This window comes from Callospermophilus lateralis, chromosome 12, assembly GCF_048772815.1.
Source record: "Callospermophilus lateralis isolate mCalLat2 chromosome 12, mCalLat2.hap1, whole genome shotgun sequence".
Taxonomy (NCBI): Eukaryota; Metazoa; Chordata; class Mammalia; order Rodentia; family Sciuridae; genus Callospermophilus; species Callospermophilus lateralis.
Window position 1 is genome coordinate 77629983 of NC_135316.1, and position 18245 is coordinate 77648227.

An 18245-nucleotide genomic window follows, 5' to 3' on the forward strand; every position below is an offset into this window, starting at 1 on the left:
GCTGTTGATGGGGCTCAGCAGTCGAGTGCCCCTGGGTTGAATCCCCAGTACCCCCAAAAAAGGGGGGACTGGAGGATGTGGCTCAGTGGTTGAGTTGCCCCTGGGTTCAATTCCCAGTACCAAAAAAAAAAAAAAAAAAAAAGTCCTCCATCAGAGAAGCGTAAGTTGGTAGGAAACAGGGGACCAGAAGGCAATAAAGACATTTGATAAGAAACAGAAATTGGAGAAACCTAAGTAGCACATATAAAGTCACCCAGCAGGAACTTTGAGTTTTTAGTCCAGGATTCTAGAAGCACTGTACAGTCAAACTCTTTGACTATGATGTGCCCATGCTTTGTGCATGGAGCCAGGGGTGAGGGTGGAGACCGGCATCTCAGGTGGTATAACTTAGTGGTTAAGAAAACCTGCTCCAGAGGTAGGAAGGCAATGCAAGTTCAAGTAGATGAAACTCTTAAGCCTAGGGAAAAAATTAGTTTTCACCTTTAAAGAGGATTTCATAGGACTTATGTTGTGTATGTGTTTATGTGGCCCGAGATGCAGAAAAGAATGCCAACTCAAAACATAATTCAAGTATTCAAATTCTGCCTTCACTCAGCCTTACGGCCTTGAACTCTTTGCCTTGCTTTTATCGTCCTGGGTTTCCTCATCTGTAAAATGGAGATGGTGAAAGTATGCGCATCATCAGCTTCTTCTGAGGTCAGAGTCGATCACTGTGCCTGGTGGTTCATAATCATTACGTCTCCTGGGATGTTACTATTATCATCACCGTTCTACTTTGCATATTCATACAATAAATCTTAAAATTAGGTATGATTTGACAAGTCTTTAAAAAATTACTGTCTGTCTTTCCCTCCATTCTCTTCCTGGTTATTTTCTAACACTGATGAACTCACCTGGAATGAGTCAATGCAGACTCAATTCCTTGGAACTGAAATAAATATGTTCTTTAGTAGGTTCCCCCTCACACATTCTCGGAAGATCCTGTCCTACATCCCACTAGACCCTCTGCAGGAAAGGCTAAACCCAGCTTCTCAGTTGGTGCTCGGGATCCAATCAGAGGAAAACACTACAAAATCTTCTAGGGCAATTTCTAGCTCTCATGTGTGTTAAGGGCCCCATGGAGACAGCCATCAGCCACAGGAAGCAGGAGAGGGTGGTGCTCTGCCCATCAGTGTGGGCAGAGCCTGGCTTGCTGCTGGCCCCAGCACAATGTCATTAATGCTGATGTTCTAGGGACTGGCCCAGTCAGCAAGGAGGCCAAAGGTACCATCTTAGTTAGACTTCAGATCCACTTCATAGGATCCTCTTTCTATAGCAATGTTTCTCAAACGGGGTTTCCAAGAGGATTCTGAGGACTGTGGAGACCAGCGTTGTAGATCTTGGCAGGGTTTCCTCCCTGGAGCCCAATCTGCATCTTCAGTTTCATTCTCCTGAGCCTTAGCCCTATTCATTCCTGTCTAACCTTTCAACACTTTCCATCCTCTGTGCCCTTCTGCCATACTATCTCCACTGCACCTTCTAGTTGGAGGAGGGAGCTTACCTCGGTTTTTTCAGAGGCCTCTCCTTTGATCAGGAGGTTTACCAAGGTTTGAAAATCATCCAGGAGGAAATGTGATCTCAGCTCCATAGAATCCCTCCCTCCCTCCTTTCCTCCCCACAGTTCTTCACCCTCCCTTCTTTCTTTTCTTCCTTATTTTCCTTCTTATTTTTCCCCCTCTCGTTCCTTTCTTCCTAATATATTGATTGACTGCCTGATATATATATATATCACTAAGACTCTATAATTATCTGGGTTAGGCAGCTCTTGAATTTGCAGATGGCAGCAAATTTTGTTAAGTTGCTAACACCTTGAAAGGGGAGAGACTTTGCAGAGGTGTTGAATGTACTCAAAATAATTAGAAAAGAAAATGTAAAGGGCTTTGGACTACTGTCAGTTTAGGTTTAAGGTAGTGTAGGGCAAACAACAAGCCACTGAGACAGTAGGTGAGAAGAGATTGATAGGGCAAAACCAGGCAGGGAAGCAAATGACACGTATGTCTTGATTGTCTCTCATTCATTCTGACCTGGGCCAGGGACTATGAGAAATAGGAGGAAAGTGGAGAAGATGCTTTGGTGCAGCATCTTCAGGAAGGGTCACTAGGAACTGCTGACCAGTAATAGCACATGGATTCCCCGGGGATTTCCAGGCACGTGGCTATGAGACAGGCGTAGCCACAGCAGACGTTTGGTGGCTTCCCAGGAAGGAACAAATTTCCAGCAGTGAATCACTCTGTGTCAAGGAGGATTTTTCTGACATCAGTTTCCAAGCAACTCACCCAGACCTTCTTACCCAAGAGGGCACTGGAGCATGATACTACCATGGCCCACACTTTAGTTTTTTTTTTTTTTTTTTTTTTTTTGTATTTTCCAAAAGAGCCATTTGAACCAAAAATGAACAGAGGCCCCTGGAAACTCTGAGTAGTGGCTTGGCATCTTGGGGATCTGTCTTGCTTTGTAGAGGATCTAGTTCTGTCTGAAAAACAAAACTGGTCATTTTTAATGTCAAGTGTAATTTTACTTACTGTCTTCTAATAAATGCTCCAGCTGGGCACAGTGGTACACACCTGTAATCCCATCGGCTCAGGAGGCAGAGGCAGGAGGATCATGAGTTCAAAGCCAGCCTCAGCTAATCAACACAGTGAGATTCCTGTTTCTAAAAAAAATACAAAATTTGGCTGGGGATGTGGCTTAGTGGTTGAATGCCCCTGAGTTCAACCCCCAGTACCCCTCCCCCATAAAAATTCAAAAAAATAAAATAAAAAATAGAAGCTCCAAAGCTCAAGCAATAGATATTCAGACATGTTGCTTAAAATCAATTTTATTTTTCTTTCTAATTCTGTTTTAACATTAGATTCTGAAAGCACTGTGGCAATACTTTGATGAGCATTTTCAGATTCTCAATATTTTAATTGTTCCAAATCCTCTCTTTTTTTTTTGGGCAAAGCCTAATGCCTTCCAGGTTTCCTAGGCTCATAGGTTTATGTTCCTCTCCATGACCGACCCCATAATATTTACTTATAGCATTCATAAAAATACTCTGCATGCCAAAAGCTGTTCACTGCAGGAAGATGATAAAACATAAAAATATTTAATCAGCCAGTGGGAATTCCCTTATACACTAAATCAAAGGCTCTCTCTCCGAGGGCCCTCAGTGACCCTAGAAGGCCAGCAGATACAGTCATGCTGAGGAATGAATGCTGAGGAAGGAATGCTGCAGAAAACCTCCCCTGGCCAGTATCCCCTCATGTTTCCAGAAAACCCAGCCCTAAAGAGGTATTCAGCTCCATTGTCAAGGGGCTGAGGAGCAGGTGTGTGGAGGTACTAGGCAGATTCTCTGCAGAGGTTTTCAGGCTGGTCATACCTTCTCTAGGGCCATACTTCTATGACTCCTATTCTGCTCCTCTTCCTCTCCACTCCCAGAATTCAATCTTTTTTCCTCTAACAGGATTGCCAAGGCGGTATCTAAGGAAGAAGTGCTTGAGAAATAATACAGGAAGTGATGTCACGGGAAAATATCCTGGGGAAGGAGTTCAGGATCCAGCCCTGACTCTGCTGCTAGGTACCCTGAGCAAGTCATTACACATCTCTGGAAGTTAGACAAATCCATTGTTTTCAGCTCAAGGGGTTCCAAGAAGGAGTGACCAAAACAATTGGGTTTTAAGTTCTGCCCCCCTCCACTCCCATGTCAATCAGCTCTGCTTTCATCAATGTTGTGTTTTGGATTGCACATAAAATTTAATTCACAAACAGTGTCTTGCTGTTAAAAAGAAAACTTTTAAAGCCATTGGATCAAAGAGAGATCAATTATGTCCATTCAATATGAACATAATTCGGGGGTTAATGTTATCATAGACTCCCCCTTGATATTCCTCACTGAAAGTTTCTCAAAACAAGTTTACTATATCCCCACATCCACTAAGGAACATCAGAACACCAGCACCAGGTCAAGGCCTACATGAAATATGAATTTGAGTGACATGATTCAAGGATAAAACCCTGCTTTTGCAAAAGCTGCACTTTGAGCCAGTTGGCAGAATGCCTTTCTCCCCCTTTGCATTGCTTTCTACTAGGATGGTCTCAACGCAGTGCGCTTGTTTCCCCACTGTCTGCCAAAGTTCTTTCTTGTTTTTTTTAATTTTTTTTCCATTATCTGGTCTTTGAATTTTGATGTAACCATTTCCCTTCCCAAGACTCAGGAAATTCACGAGCATTGTATTGGAACATACATGAGTGACAGGTACCATGATAACTCAGAGCCACTTAGTCTCTCATTGCACTATTTTGCTATTAAGCCAAGCTTGTCCTAAGATGATCTTTCCCAGACGGCTGCTCAGGACTTCATGCAAACAGATTCCTGAGATGTCTACTGAAGGAGCCCACCCGAAACCCGGGGGTGGATGCCACCAGCCCAACCAATGTATCTTATCTTCCTCTTTTACTTCAGGGTCCTCATTGGAAGCCACACAGCATGATTTTAAATTGTTCCATTATCAAATCATTTTACCACTTAATTTTCACCAATCATGCTAATTGTCCTAAGTTTTGTCCTTGACTGAATTTTGTGTCACAATGATAACATTGACTCAAAATTCTGTAACAAATCCAAACTAAAATTGACCAAAGCAGAGTTATGATGGGCAAAGTATAACGAGCTTTTCAATTCAGCTACTTCATATTTCCTATAATACTTGCATCAAAAGATAGTTTTTATTAATATTTGTTGTATGAATCTTCCCTGTCTTCTTGATGTGTACACAACTTTGTTTTGCAGCAATTCTGTAATCTATTGACTTGGTTTTAAAAATAGAACCTAAAATTTTTCCCATGTTAAGAACATTCTTCTATAAAATGATTTATAATAAATTAAAGTTTATTCAAAAATACATTTTTAATTAAGATTATAATTTTGAATGACTTTATACGATGCATAATCTGTTGGGCTCAATCCTCTACAATTGGAACTTTAGGAAGTTTCCAACTTTTAATCTTAAGATACAGAGAAAAAATATACCTTCAAGCTAATTTTTAAAGTTGGAATTTCAGTATCTAAAAGAATACTTTTAATAATCATTACCAAACTTTACTCAGGAAAGATGAATCGGTATTTCTGACACCTTTTTTGCTCATTTTTGGGTAACACTAGTATTATCATTTTTAATCTTTACTAATTGATAGAAGGGGACCAGTATCTCATTCTTGTTTTAATTAGAAATTATTTGCAGAGCAGTAAGAGTAAACACTTTGTCCAGTGTGTCTGGGTCATCTGTATTTCTCCTTAGAGTCATGTTTATTCAAGCCTTTTGCAATTTTTCTTTTGGTGTACTCATCTATTTATCATTGTTTTCTAAGAGCTTATTATATTTAAGGATGCTTATGTTTTATTTGATATGTACGCAACAAATATTTTTTCCAGTACTCTAAGCTATTTATACTATTTATGGTATTTAAAAATGGTAAAATGATAAAAACTATTGTTCTCTTTCTTAATTATATTTGATGTTGGTATCATGTTTAGAAAATGCTTCCTCATTGCCCAGATTATATAAAGATTGATTTCCCCAAAATAACTACTTGTGTTGTCTCCATTTCACATTGAAATTATTAGCTAATCTGGAATTTATGTTGGTGTGAGGTAGACTTTAGACCTCTAATCCAAATATTCAGTCTATTGGCAAATCTTTTGAAGTTCTGCTCTTAGAGCACCTACGGTATCTAAGTGTGTAAGCTGACAAGTTTCGTACAGATATTAGTCTGCTCTCTAAAAATGTGCTCAACTTTAGTCAAATGGTTCAGAAGCTCGGGGCAATTTGAAATGTTAATTTCCTTTATGTTCTTATAAATAAATTCTCATATTTATTCGCCCTTAAAAAGTAAATAAGTTTTTGTTTGAATGTAAAAGGGCTCAGAGTATCTAAAATAAATCATGGTTTCCTAAGTTGGAATGTCCCTGTTGGTTATTAGGAGGCCAGTTTCCTTTCCCTAGGGCTCTCATCTCAAATTTGTAAGTTATTTCTTGTAAGCCTTTCGAGTTTCCATTTTCCAGTCACCTCACTGTTACCCGTGACTTTTTTTCCAATGATACCCTGTGGCTAGGGCTACCTCCCTCCCCTCTCACCACAGCCCCCTCCTTCCAACAGTGAAAGAACTATATTATATCCAATAATGCCCCAGAAGGCATTATTGGATTGCTTAATAACAGCCTAAGGATTTTTCTGCCTTCTTACCATCTTCATGAAGTTCTGTGACGGTCACCATTGCCACTCCACCAAACTTAAATCACCTCCAACAGAAATGGAACCTAAAGGTGGCTTTTTAAATAGTCTACTTTTTCCCAACTGTGGTGGCACACACTTATGATCCCAGCGACTTGGGAGGCTGAGACAGGAGGATCACTAGTTCAACACCATCCTCAGCAACTTAGAGAGGCCCTAAGTAACTTAGTAAGAATCTGTCTCAAAATATAAATAAATAAATAAAAAGGTCCGGTGATGTGGCTCATTGGTTAAGCACCCCTGGGTTCAATCCCCAGTACCCTCCAAAATAAAATATATTTTAGAATTTTAGATTAACCGTTAAACTAATATGATAATCCAGATAATTTCATACAAGATTTGTTTTTTAAAATCAGGACTTCTATAACCTTTCTAAGTTAGTATTATGTTACCCTTCTACTCAAGTAGACCTTAATATGCTTTTCACTTACGTAAATGTTTCAGGGTGACCTACTTTTAAGAAATTAGCTCCTAGAAAATTATGGAATTCTCTCATAATCATGCCACATTTCTTATTAACATACAAAGCTCTTAATGGTTTTTGATGATGGTGATGATATATGATGACTACTGCATTTCTGATCTTGACGATACTCCGAAGATAATGATGATGATACAGAAAATTTATTTACTACTCATTTATATATGTCTTTATTTCCCACAATTCTATTATTCCCTTAATATCAAGACAGCAATTTGGCTCTGCTTGGCCTGTTTCTTCTTCTGTTTATCTATTTTTAGATATTGTGTTCAAAAAATATGCTGGTGCTGAAACTGCATGTATATTATCAGTTTCCATAGAGGCATAATGTTTTTCTAAGTAATTCCCTTTTCTTAACACAGGCTGGCATTTTATTTGAAGAACAAGCAATTTATACACCTTTGGAAAAGACATATTCATTTACATGTCTACCATGATGCCTAAATCTATCCCCAAGATCAGCATGTTTGGGGATCCTAAATTGTTTATTCCAAGAGACATCATTTGAAAATTCTGAGATGTATGTTGAATTTAATTTTGCCCCAGTCTGTCTGATTTCCCTTATTTTGTTAGGTGTTCTCATAGAATGCTATATTAGCTCTTCCAGGTCACATTGTAAATAAAAGGACTTAGGTGCTATCTCAGAGTGTTCTGGGTTAGTTATAAAATGAATCTTTTAGGGGCTGGGGACATAGATTAGTGGTAGTGTGCTTGTCTAGTATGTAAAAGGCCTTGAGTTTGAGGTACCACCTCCTCTACGCACACACAAAAGAAATGTTTTTAAGAGTAGTCAAAAAATAGCAGAGTGTGACTAAGTGGTAGCTCTCTGCTTCTTTGATGCATTCCTCTTAGTTATTATGATTATTAGAACTGTGGTTAAAAAAATAAATAAACTCTACTAGCCATGTGAATGCACAGTCAGCTGACCTAAAGAATCCCAGATCATCAAAGTACATAAGGGAGTAAGGAAAGAAATAATCAGGTTAGGCAGCACTTCATTATTCACCTAAATCCAGAGTTCACCATCAGCCCTACTTTACAAAGACATAAGAATTAGAAAGACACTTTAGACAGGACATACTAATTTAGTGCATCCCCAAATGGATTCACTTGCTTAGAAATAGGAAGCAACCATGAGTCTATTGCTATGCACTAGATGAATTGAAGTAACATGGCCAGGTTTCAGGGATCATTTGTGTTATCAAAGCCACATGGCTAGATGCTGATTCAAAATGACAAGTAAAGGAAGCCCTCATCACTTGTTAGAGGTGAGTCCATGAACTCAGGAATCACCTGAGTGATCAGGAATCACCTGTTGGTTCACGGCCATCTCACTCATTCAATCAGCCAACATTTATTAAGCACCTAGTATATGCCAGGAACCACTCTAGGCTCTGGAGTGTAGCAGTGAGCAAAATAGCAAAATTCCCTGCCTCATGAAGGGCAGATTCTAGTACCATGATAGACAATGTAGCTGGCATAGGATAGTGCTCAGTAAAATATGGAACTATTTAATTGGTCAGATAATGAGCCTATTCAAACGGAAATTATTTACTTCAGGAAAAATGAATTAGATGAAATAAAAAATCAAGGACAAGAGTTTTGAGAGTCATAGAGAACACCAAGATAAATAGAAGGGCACATCTATATAGGACATCCATGAAGAGAAATCTCTGAACTAGGTGGGAAGAAATTGTTCCTCTAGGAAGCTAGCATAGATCAATCAATCAATCTATCTATCATCTATCATTTTCTGTCTGTTTGGCTCCTATTTTTATCTATCTACCTATTTCTTTTTCATGGGCTTGAATAATAACCACCCCCAATCTACCCGCATCCTAATACTTGGAACCTGTGAGTGTATCCTAATATGGAAAGAGACAGACTTTGTGGATGGGTTTAAGGATTTTAAGATGAAGCAATTAACTCGGATGGTTTAGGCGTTCACAAGTCTCCTATAGGAAGGAGGCAGAGGAATATTAGGTCATAGAAGAGGAGAAAGTAATGTGACCACAGACACAGAAATTAGAAATTAGAATGATATAGTCACATGTGCTTGCGCGTACACACACACACACACACACACACACACACACAAACAAACACAAACACCATGTGTGTGCCTAATATTTCTATTTGTCTGCTAAATATATAACTGAACACGATGTCTTTTACATCTTAGTGCAAAGTCACAAATCATCGCAACCAGGAGATTTTTTTTTTTTAAAGAGAGAGAGAGAGAGAGAGAGAGAGAGAGAGAGAGAATTTTTTAATATTTATTTTTAGTTTTCGGCAGGCACAACATCTTTCTTTGTATGTGATGCTGAGGATCGAACCGGGCCGCATGCATGCCAGGCGAGCGTGCTACCGCTTGAGCCACATCCCCATCCCCAACAACCAGGAGATTAAAGAGTAGGGGAATATTTATTACCTGTAGCAGGTAAGCAGACCACTGGGGTTATTTATAAAGCAATGTTCTCCCTGAACAAAACAAACACAGCTTGTGGATTTGATTCAGGGAGCTTCTACATAGGCTTTCACATAGGAAAGCACCTGAAGGGCATGCTCAGTTTAAAAGGGCAAGCCAGCCAGCTCCATCCAACACTTCTAGGCATGCTCAGTTCAGTATTACGATGAGCCAAGTTTACTCTAGGTTGCCTAAAAGAATGCATCAGGGTGACTAGGTGACCTTGGCTCATCCTAGAAAGTGCATCCAAAGAGTTTTGCTGAAATAGAAAGAACAACTTTGAAGGTGTGTTAACAGTCGCTTAAAGGAGCCATAGCGTTCTCCCCTGTATGTGAAGGAGTATGCTTCTCCGGGTGCTGGCCTCGATGAGGGGCTAACAGATGTCTCTATAGAAATATCTTACAGACATCTAATGTTCCCAACAGAATCTTGATTATCATCCCTAGGTCAGTGTCTGTCTGTCTCTCTCTTTCTATTATTTTTTTTTTTTCTCAGCTTTGGAAATGGCACAACCATCTTCTACTTCTTCAGGTCAAAAAACTTGATACTTTTTTTCATTTCCTTCATTTCTACCCCACTCCCAGTTCCAAGCATTCATCCATTTGTACCTTTATTTAACCTCCTACCTGCCCATTGCTCTCCCACCACCGCATTGCCAAAGCTAGGCCCTGGTCCTCTCCTTCCTGCTTGGGGTATGGAACTAGCCTCTGAACTTAATCTCCCATTTCCTATCTTGCCTCTTGAAATCTGTTCTCCACAAAGTAGTTCAAAGGGAAATTTTTAAAATATAAATCAGATTAAGCCACTCTCTGCTTAAATTTTCTGCTGGCTTCCCAGGGCCCTGTTGTTAAAGTACTTGCTTTCCTGCGTCCCAGTGCCCCCAAGGTCTTCTCTGAGCACATTCTGACCCCCTGCTGGGTCCCAGCCCTCTGGTCTGTCTGTCTTTGTGCTCTTCCAACAAACCCATCTCACTCTGACTTCAGGGCCCCTGCAGCGTGCTTTCCTGGGCCTGGATCAGCCTTTCCTGGCTTTGCATATCTGGCTACTTCCCACCCTTAATATTGGAGTGCCAAAGTAATCTTAGAAAACCTCGAGGAGACCATTTTACCTACAGTAACCTCTCTGTCCTCCCCATTATCCTCTGTTAGGCGACCTTATTTATTTCCTTCATAAACTATCTTATTTATTTGCATTTTATAGTCTGTATTCCACCTCCTTCCCACTAGAATGCAAGCCCCTTGAAGGGCAGGGGCACTGTCTGTCTGTCCTTTCCAACACTGTTTCTTCCTCTCCTAGACTAATAATGGCGTGCTCCTTAACAAATGCTTGTTGAATGACTAAATAAATGACTGAAGAACACAAGGTTTCCTTAATCAAAAAGCTTACTCAGATCAAGGCTGAAAGAGACAAAAGACTCATTCACTGCTTTGGCAGTGTTACCAGTCCAAGGCTGTGTGGGCTTGAAATCTGTTTAGTGTCCCTTTTCCATTCCAGAGTGACTTCAGTGGGGAAGAAGGACTAAGAAGCTACACTAGTCTCATCTGCACTCTTGAATTAACAAGGCAATAGGAAGAACTAGGAGGGGGAGAGAGCATGGAAGAGGAGAAGGGAGAGAAAAAGGAGAGGAAAATCCTTACTTATTTTCTTATAAAGTTTCTTTTGGACACCCCAGTCTTGCCTCTTGGCTGACTGGTGAGCAAGGGCATGTTCCACGGAGCAGACATCCCATCTGGTGAAGCCAGCAGGGAAACAGTGGTCAGGTGTTTGGTGGCAGCTGAGATGGAAAGAACAGGTGACCGGAAGAGAAAGAGTGGAGCGTTTGTGATGTGACTATTGCAGTTAAACTGGATATGCTTATTGAAATGTCCTGCTCTGAAAAAAATTGCAGATTATGTCAGTTTTTACTGTTCAAGCTATAAGTAAAAATGTATCCTGACTCAACAGGCTTAAACAATAAACAAATCTGTATCCTCATAACAGAAAGTTTAGGGGTAGAACAGAGTCAGCTATTGCAAAGGCTCCTCATGCTCTGGGGATTTATTCTCTTCCTCTCAGGCTGCTTTGCCTCCCAGGATGGGTTTATCTTCCATCTAGTTCTGTGATGCTGCTTAGCTTTAATAGCTCCAGGCATTGCATCCAAACCCCCCAAAGTCTGTGGGAAGAAGAGTGGCCATTACTCTATGAGCATCTCTTTCTGTCACTGAAGAAGCCTATCACAGAATCCCTCCATCAGGTTTCTCCTCACCTCTTATTGGCCAGAAAAGAAGTCTCCTAAACAAATGATCAGCATAAGTACGGCTTCATGGCTTAATAAGAGTTACTCTTGAGGTAGGTATGGGATTTCTCTCATGAAATGTCAATGCCAAACAATCAGAGTATTGCTAGCAAGAAACAGAGGTTTGGATTCTGAGTTGGCAATGAACAGGGTCTGCCACACATTCTTCCTATGATCTTTTTCAGTTCTTAGCTTTCCTCATTTTTGTCTAACAAAAGATGAAGTTGATAGTCTTATTCCTTGTGTGGGTACTTGATATATGAGTCTAGTTCAGGCCAGCAATAGGGATTGGAGCTATAAATCTAGGAACCCTCCACGTCAGAGATGGAACATAAACTGATGAGACTGATGTGTGACTAAGGAAGAGGAAAGGTCCAAGGTTGAGTCTTGGTACACTCCAACATCTAGAGGACAGAGGTACCAAGTGGAACGTCAAAGAAGACCGAGAAGGGCAAACATGAGCAAGAGACAGAAAACTATAAGCGTGGTAGCTTGGAAGTTAAATGAAGAATTAATTTCAAGACAAAGGGAGTGAACAATTATGTCACTTAGTTTAAACAATATAAGTTTCAACTATTGAGTTTCAGCAATATTGAGGTCCTGAGGTTGAGGGGAAAGAACAAAGGCATGATTTCCACCGTCTCATGAGAGAATGGGAGGAGAGGATCAGGAGACACCAAGCATAGTCAATTCTATTAAAGAGTATGGCAACGGCGGGTAGCAGAGAAATGCCACCGCAGATGGGTCCAGTGACACCTGATGGAAAGTATTGGGAAGTGGGGGGAAGAAGAGTCGACCATTCAAGAAACGGGAGAAAGAATCCATAGGCAATACCATGCGGTAGAACCCAGGAGTGGAATCTCACTTTGATGTATACATGCAGGGGTTGGTGTTGTTGAGAACCCAGGATACTCTATCCAGAGTTAGCAGGAGAGAAAGTAGAATATATGGTCTCATATGCAGAATATATGGAGAATATAGGGTGCTCATATGATATGGGCACTTACAGAAGTTTGCTTTTGATTGATTCAATTTTCTCAATTAGTAAGAAAGTTATTAGTTGATAAAAAGAGTTGAGGGAGGGTATGATCAGAAGTTTGAAAAAAGTAAAAAAAAAAAAAAAAAAAAGAAAAGAAAAGAAAAAAAGAAAAAAAATCATGAAAAAAAAAATCCTAAGGAGGAAATTTAGGAAATAGAAAGGGCTAAGGAATAGAGTATGGCAAAATCTTTTCCTTGGATGATGCTGTCTATAGATTCCAAGTCTAAAATGGGCTTATCTGGATTTGTGTTGTACAATGGCAATTAAATCAAGTTTATGAGGTTCCAGAAATTCCACACTCTCTCAGAGTTGGAAAACTCTCTATGGAAAAGAGAGGAACCATGGCTACTTTCATTCAAACTAGTCTCTCAACTCCAAGTATTTATGTTACTCTTAGGCAATTGGAGGCATTTATTCTACAAGGTCAGTCATGCCATTATGATCTGTTCCAAGCTCATTTCCCAGGGTAGTCTGGGCTTTGACATTGTCGAGCACATCTTACCCCTCCCTGGCAGGAGGGCAGCTCACACCACAGCTGCCATAAGAATCGGTTACTTGATACACATCAGCATGATTAAAACAATGGGCTCAGGTGCCACTTACACTGGAATTCTGACTCCCCTTTTTTCTATGGTGTGACTTGAACTGGCCTCTTGACTCATTGTGCCTGTTTCCTCATCTGTAAATAGGGACAGCAATAAATTGGTTACGGGTATTACTGAAAGAAGTAATCAAGTAAAGCATTCAGAACATTGCTGGCATATAGTAAGTGCTCATAAATATTAACTGCTTTCATGATTATTAGTCATTGTTCAAAACTAAGAGGTTCCTGGAATTGGTAATTTGGAAGAATGAATCCAGAACTGGCCCTATCTTGATACGGGGAGATCATGACTCGGGTGGAGGTCATGTGGGTGTGGTATTCCTCGTTTAATTCCAAGAGAAATTCTTTTGCATGGGGCTTTCAACACAAAGCTATTAAGTCAAAAATAGCACTAACAATAACAGTGAGTTAATTATGCATAAATATACATAATAGTTTTATGTAGTTATATTTACAAATGTTTGATATTAACTTTCATGTGAGAACAGCTCACTAGGCAGAAATTATCATAATGTAGCTATTCAAAACCAGAGGCCATGAAGTCTCAGCCCAGGTCAGCTTTCTGCAACTAGGTCCTTGGTTCCCCCAAGGTACTGGCTGATCTGGGTCAACTTCCCTTATTTGTTCCACTGTCTTTGGAAGTCTATCAGATTAAAACTCCTCAGTGTTCCTTTCCACTCACTGAAGATGAAATCCTCATATTTGAAGCTGTTTGACACCTCTCCTTTCTGTTTAGGTCCAGTCAGGCAATGACAATTCTCATTTAATGTTACCCCTGGGTCTACAAATTGGAGCGTATCATTTCCAAGGCTAAAAGGCAATGTGATTAGGGGCAGCTGGAGCCTTGGGATCCACTTGATCTAAGTTCCAGGTGCATCTATCTTACCAAAAGTATGTGATCTACTCTGTTTTATTCCAAAATGTGAATACATTATGCTAAATGTTCATAGTTCTTTTGAAGATGAAATCTAAGATAACAAGAAATTTCAGTTCCTGAAGTCAGCTACTCCAAACAATATTCCAGGTATCTAAGAAGCAAAATGTATAACTGAGGGAGGAATTAAGCTAGGATAACACTATCTGGCTGGCTTCTCTTATCAACCTACTAGATGAGGTTATACTCTGCAGGTTTCAGGTGGGAAGATGTTCCTAGAAAAATTATCCTTACAGGAAATAAGGAGTCCCTTTTATTTTATAGACTTATCTATAAAGATCTTGGACTAATTTTGCAAGATGTGACCAGCTCTGCCCTCCTCTCCCAAGCTGAGGTTCAAAAGGAGCTTTGCCTGCTAGTTCAGGCCCATCTGGTTGTTCAGTCCTAACCAAATCTCTTAGGAACCTCATCTATAAGAGCAGGCAAGGTCTAGAGGTATTCTTGGTCTCCCTGAATGGTGTGCAGTTTGCCTGGGTTACCCACGCTGGTGTGTAATAATGGTGGGTCACGAGGAGAAGCAAAATGTGTAACTGAGGGAGGAATTAAACTAGGATAACACTGAATTTGAATAAAAGTGGCCCCTAGACAATTTATAATGCTGAAGGACTTGATAGACTCTGGATTGCTGTTGTAAGAGCATAACAAACAACAGAATAAGCCAAATCTGGTGAATGCAGATATAGAAAGAGAGAGCTCTGGAAAGTGGTGATTCTCAAGGTCAGGTGGATAGCCAGTCGTTCTGCTTCCCCAGAACGGAATCACATGGGTCGAAATATAATTCCAGCCAATTGCTTGGGTGTGGAAAAATGGCCCATACTTGGAATATGGGCTGACAAAGATTAAAGAACTAACCTGACAGGCTGGGATTCAGGTAGGACCTCCCATCCCAATAATACAATATGAGCCAGAACATAATAGTCTAGACATTCAGAGTCTAGTCGGAATCTTACTAGATAACATCCAGCAGGGATGTTTAGGGATTCATTTCACTGGCGTGGAAGTGCTGAAAGAGCCGAAAGGAACCAGTAGTTAGTCCCGAGGGGGCGGATCAGACATCAAGGAACAATTACCACTGCTGGAGTGGGAAGGGGGAATAGAATAGGAGTGAAATCACCAGAATGAGGACCCCCTGGCATGAGCCCTCAAGATGTATTTCCAGGGATACTGGTCAAAAGACTGGCCAGATACAGTGGGGACTGGTATGACCATGATTAGTGTCTCTACCCTATGCACAAAGGTCATGGTTCAGAGCAGAATAAAACTGAAGGTAGGCCTCTTGTGCTCTTAAAATGAAAAACCAAAGAGATTTGGTCAGTATTGAAAGAGGTGGACAGGTGAAGGGCTTTCAGAACCTCATCTTACAAGAGTTGAGGCGGGAAATGCCTTAAAAACTTAGCATCACGTGATGAAGCACATACTTTGCTGACCTAGGACTCATGAGATGACAAACAGCAGAAGGTAGAAAAAGGATAGGCAGAGTACCTGAAAAACATTTTATGTGGGCACGTGGAGCTGTCAGAAAAAGAGAGACAATATGATCAGAAAGGTAGAAAGTGGATCCAAAAAGCTGGAGTCCAGGAAGACAGATGACAGAAAATATGAAGGGATGGAGCAAAGTTAACAAGTCCCCAGGAAAACTAAAGAGGAAGAGAAATGAGAAATGTCATTGCATTGGTTCTTTGGATGTCACACCAGCAGACGCATCATTATCATGTGTATGCAAATTGCTGAACAATTAACATGGGGGCAGTGATCACTTTTATTTTTATTAAGGTTATAGGTCTAACTGGAACTGCCATCCTCTCAGAGTTTACCTCACACTTAATATTGACACTCATCAAAGAAATAATGAGCATATTAATGCTCATTAATGCTCTGACAGCTCCCCGTGCTCACATAAAATATTTTTCAGGTACTTTCCACATTACCTCACAACAACTCTTTGAAGCAAGCCCTCTCAACTCCATTGCATAACTTTAAAAAAATAATGGAGGCTCAAGCATTACATTGGTATATTCATTTGACAATAGTCAGCAACAGTATGCATTTTAATGTATGTACATTTAGCATCAAAAAATGTAAGCAAATATTGAATTTTAGTGAATGATATATATGCTTAAGTGTAAAGGGAAGGTATACTAATATCTAAGAATTTACTTTGAAGTTCATCAGTAATTAAGATGGGTTAATGAATGGATAGAGCAAAAGATCCATGGGTAGATAAATATGTGATAAGGAAAATGCAGTAAGATGCTGGTGAGGTCTAGGTGATGGGATAATGGGTGTTCACTGTAAAAGTCTTTCAGCTTTGCCTTTTGTTTGGGAATTTTCATGATAAAATGTTTTGGAAAAAAAAACAGGGCTTAGAGAGATTAAATGACTACCTTCAGGTTACAGTCTGAGGCTGGGCTCAGACCCAAATCCAGTTCATCTGATCCTAGTTCCCATGCCTAACAGGACTGTTTGAGAAAATCATTATTGTTCAGTGTTCAAAGAAGGAGGTAACGCAAGAAAGTCCTCAATTCTGGTTAACTAAGAGCTGCACAAAACTAGGGCCTGCTCTACCTTAAAAGGGGTGATATTCCAGCAAAGAGAGCGCATTTAAATCCCACATGGGTTCCTCTCAGAGAGCATGACCCCTTCATAGTAGTCCCTTTGGGGTGTTTGACATTTATGATGATGACTCTGCCTTGCTGGGAGGGTTGTCGCTCCTCTTTAGGGAACACTTTCAGAATTTAAAAATACTTCTTCACAGGTTCTCTACCGACGATAAACCTTTGTCCTTTTAAAAGATCCAAATGTCACCATTTCTTTGCAAAGCTACCCAGTACAGATAGGACACCAAAGAAGTGTTTTTGTGTTTTAAAATGCGATAAGACCTCAAAACTAACAAAATTGTTTTTCTAGTCTGGCACAAAAATTCACTCGGAGCCTGTGTGGGACAATGGCAGTGTTCTCGCTGTGCCTCGCCCATTACTGCACAGACCAACCCTTGGAAGAGCCTCCTGCCTCACAGCTGCCTCCTCCAAAGGCCCAGGGACTTAACAAGAGCAGGCACCTGGGAAGCTGTCTCTCTGGCCCTAATGCAATGCTTTGGCATTTATTTATGAATAATTAATAAATAACAGTATAATTTAATAAATGAATAAGCAAATTAAAGGACCAATCATGTCAACTAATTTGAAAAACTGTGAACTTTTAAATGCATCTTGAGTCTATCTGGACTTTTTTACTGTAATTTAATTTCTTTGGTCTCAGATCCTGTATGTGCAATGCTATACAGTGATTGACAAGTAGCAAAATCACATGGTTAGGTAACAGGTTCCTATGGATTTCTTTTTCTTTTAATCGCCATTAGTAATTTTTGGTTATCATCCTTGAATTTTCTAAATGCACAATTTTATCTTTTATAGAAAGAATTATTTTTTTTGTACACGTGGAAAAATAAGAATTCATACTCCATTAGAAAGAATTATTTTTAAAAAAATTTTTCACAATATTTGTATTCTATTTATTTGAGTTTTTTATATTTATTTTTTTTAGTTGGAGTTGGACACATTACCTTTATTTTATTTATTTATTTTTATGTGGTGCTGAGGATCGAACCCAGGGCCTTGCACAGACTAAGCGAGAGTTCTGCTGCTGAGTCACAATCCCAGGCCTGTTTGTTTTTATGTGGTGCTGAGAATTGAACCCAGTGCCTCACTCATGGCAGGCAAGCGCTCTACCACTGAGCTACAGCCTCAGCCCAAGAATTCTTATTTTTCTTTATTTGCCTTGTTTTTTTTTTTTTTTTTTTCTTTTTGACACTAGTTGTTGCTACTGGTATAGGTCATACTAACATAAGCAATGAGATAGATGGGATCCTTTGGTCTTGTTACTTTCAACATTTTTACTAAATTAAATGGTGATCTTTGGGCTCCGTATTTAGTGTTGATTTGGTCCATGTTCTATGGTTTGGATGTGATTTGTCCACAGAGGTTTGTGAGCTGATCTTCAAGGTGGAAATGGTAGGCCTTTGAAGAGGTGGAGCCTAGTGGGAGATCCTGAGATCATGGGGAGTATGCCCTCCAAAGGGGTTGTGGGACAACAGCCTCTCTGGCTTCCGGTTTGGATGTTTTATTTCTTCCTCCC